The following is a 3,859-nucleotide window of genomic DNA, read 5'->3' as shown; positions in this document are numbered from 1 at the left end:
TGTACTGGGGAAATACACTTTTTAAAATAAAGATCTGAGATCCTGACTTTGGGTTGCGATGTTCCAATTCATACTTCTTTTTTCTGAGAAGCATAGATATTTTATGAATTCTTAATATTTCTATGGTAATGTTTATTGGCCTGATTCTGGCTTTAACTATCTTTTTAGTTAAAAGACCCAGCTCAGGTGAATGTCCACTTTCACTTTTGAAGGTTAAAAAAATCACATGCGGCTAAATTGATTGCAGAAAAAAAAGCTTGAAAGCCTGCAAGAAATGAAAGTTGCATCTCAGGAGTTGGATTTCGGGTACCTGAGGGCTACCACATCAGGCCTGAAAAGATCCAGGGATCCAAATACGATTTTCTTTTGGCCACCAATCTGGATATAGCTTGCCTAGCCTTTTTATTTTTAATCCTCTGTAGTAATAATCTGCCTTTGCTTGTACCTGCAATATAACATTCCCATTTTCACGAGAAAGGGGCGGTGGGGCTGCATACAATGGCAATTCTGTTTTTAGAAATAGAAAGCGGAGATTAAATATTTGGATAATTGCTGCTTCTATGCAAGAAGGGGGAAAAAACAGCTAGGATGCTGAAATTATCAGCGTGAGGAAAAAGTCTGGATCAAACCTTTTAGCTACTCTTCGGAGAAATTGCAGGAGATGGTGGCAGGATTAAAAATAGGAGGGCGGGCTCCTTACCCCCACCCCACCCCCAATAATCCAACTGCTAAGGAGTTGAATAGCGCTGTTTTTTTTCCTATAACAACGCCGCAGCTATTAAAAGAGCAGGAACCACAACCTTGTTTAAGGAATCTTAAATGCATTTATTTAAAACATTGCCAGAAAAGTCAGGATTGCTCCGTTGGCTCATCTCTTAGATGGGTTCAGATTTCTTCACTTAACTGGACTGAGTGCAATGTTCGTGTGTGAGGGTGAGTGGGTGGAAAGTTTTAAAATTACATCCGCATAGCAGGAGGAGTGTGAATCAAGCCTTCACCTCCATCAAGGGAAAGGGGAAACCGTCGTCCCAGCCAAGCTTAACTAGCCAGCTAATCAAGAAGTTACAGAGTATTATGCTGGATGTTGGCTGAAATGGCTATACAGTATATTATACCCACAGATTTTCCCATCTACTAAACATGCCTAATTTTTAAAAACAATGGGACCACGGAACAGCCCAGGCTGGCTTCTGGTCGTCGTTTTCAAACCTGTCCATCTCTGAACGAGCACCGGTCATTTTGGAAGTCCATCAGGACAAGGTGGGCTTCTCCCCTGGCGTCCAGTTCCTCCCCAGCTCTTCAGGATTTCACAGATATAATACAGAGATATTCTGCCAAACCCCCCTGAACTTCTCTCACTGTCCAAGCTGATCTTAGAAGAGCAATAAAACAAAATATAAAATAAAATGGCACAATAGCCCTCGATCGCGTTTCTATTGATCGTGAGCATCGATCCAGCCACTTTCTCTTGCTCTCCACAAGAGATTTTCTTTTAAAAGAAGAATGAACAAAACGCCATAAGGTGAGTCATTCTGCCTTTTTGTTCCATGCTGGCATTTTGCCATCTTCATTAAACCAATTCTTTATTTGGAAGTTCTAAAAAAAAAACAATCCAGTTTGGGGCTTTTCTAGCCTTTTTTAACCTCCGTTTATTCTGAGTTTTGGCTTTTTATAAAAAAAATATAGGTAGTCCTCAACCTATGACCACAATAGAGCCCAAGATTTCTGTTGCTAAGCAAAATATTTGTGAAGTGAATTTTGCCCTATTTTATGAGCTTTCTTGCCATAGTTGTTAAATGAACCACTGCAGTCGATAAGTTAATAACCCCATTGTTAAGTGAATCTGGCTTCTCTGTTGACTTTGCTTGTCAGAAGGTCGCAAAAGGGAAACACGTGACCCTGGGACACTGCTGCGACCGTCATAAGTGTGAGTCAGTTGCCAACCATTCTGCTTTGGGGAAAGCAGAAATAAAAACATGCCGTATATTCCATAGGAAACCCCCGTAGCCAGATTTCAGAAGACCAGGGCTGTCTGTGCAAAGGAAGAGTTTGAAGCGATTTCTGTTTTTTGTTTTTTTTTAAATTTGATTTATATGCCGCCCTTCTCCGGAGACAGGGCGGCTTACAATGCGTTAAGCAATATTTAAATGCGTCGATCCAAAACAGCAGCGACTTTTACATGTAGCCCAACACAGGACACGCTCTCTGCCTCAGAGGAGGTTCCCACTATTCGTGTCGTAGGTACTGTGAGTTGGCCTGGCATGCAGCTGGTTACTTGCTGTTGTGTATTGTCAGACGCAAAAGATGATGTCCAATTAAACGGGTTTATTGCTAAAGGGCCTGTGCAAAGGAATCTTCTCAACTAACCGTTGGCACCTGCTTGGAGTTAGACAAGGCTCAGCAGAATTGAAAGGGAGCTGGGCTTCGCTCGCTTGTGGCTACGTAGGGATTTTAGGCTGTGACCCTGTTCTGCCCCTCCATCTGTCTATCGCTGCTTTCTTCTGGCTTTGCCTCCTTCAGTCAAGACATGGCGGGATATGACCAGTATACCACTTTATACTGCACTTCATACGGTAAAGCAGTATATAAATCTAAGGGCTATTGTTATCTGTTCTGAGGGGGCCATGTGCATTGAGGGGGCGGCCAAGACCACATTTTCATGAAAATTTCTGACAACCTCTCTGGCAAGCCGATTTCAGACAACAATGCTGGGCAGCTTCTGCTTCTCCTTCAGGAGCTGATCATAATCCCTGGCAAGATTCCACTTTATCATCTGCATTTTTACTCTAGTTCTCCAGAAACATTTGCTCTTGGTTATAAAGGCGCCATGACAGCCAGTTTGCAATTTTTGTAGTCACACTTAATACAGGCTTATGTCAAGCAATAAGCAATGGCTTGTAAATTACAACGGCCAGGTTCACACATCATGAAAAGCCTCAAACACACAAACCTTATAGTGATGTATATCAATCCCCATCGGGTTGAATAATGCCACTCTGAGAGTAGGATGGCAGTCTGTAAATTTGATAAATCAGGGGAAATTGGAATTTAATCCAAAGAAAAGGAATTATGAAGGCGACAGCTTCTTCTAGATGGCACCGATTTCCCAAAGATGATCATTCAAATTGGATGTTGTCAGAGGTGTTATTTGGCTCTGGATGTGAAGCTTCAACTGAAAATTTATCTAGCATAATGAAGACCTGGCTGTTAATTCTGTTTTTATATTCACATTGCCAGTGCATCTTCCTTTTTGCTTAGAATAACTTGGAATGGAGCTCAACTCAGTGTAAATTAGAAGGCATAGGTGCCTGGAGGCGAGGAACAAATTATAAAATGTGTGTTGTGATATTAAGGGTTTGCATCTGTGTGTGGCTCTCCTGATTTGATGTGTATGCACTCAAAATTCACCCATTTAGAAGTATCTTCTGCAGGGCATTCCCCCCCCCTCACATAGACAGTGAGGTCAGTCCAAGTTAACACGCGATGGCTTAACTATGCTTTATGAATAAGATGTAACTGGCCCAGTTCACATGACAAACCCAAACCAATCAGGTAGCTTTATTGCACTTTATAAAGACAGCAGAAAGTGTGATTTCAGCCCTGCTCAAGGGGACATCTGGCACACCTGCCTGCCAGAAGAGAGTGAGGTTGGCAGAGGCTGGCCTTGGCCAGAGTGCCCGCTCAGTGGGCCGACTGCCAGCGCTGTGCACCAATGTGAAATCAAGTACAAAACAAATTTTCTTCACAGTGTTGATTCCTTCTTTTTTAAAAAGGTTAGCCTGATCAAAATCTGGAAGAAACCACATCTCAGCCTTATTATTAGGAATGACTTAGAAGTTACCTAAAATAGCCATTCCTC

The sequence above is a fragment of the Pituophis catenifer genome, unplaced genomic scaffold (assembly GCF_029215685.1).
Source record: "Pituophis catenifer annectens isolate HBS135680 unplaced genomic scaffold, rPitCat1.0.hap2 SCAF_4, whole genome shotgun sequence".
NCBI lineage: Eukaryota > Metazoa > Chordata > Lepidosauria > Squamata > Colubridae > Pituophis > Pituophis catenifer.
This window is presented reverse-complemented; position numbering follows the sequence as displayed.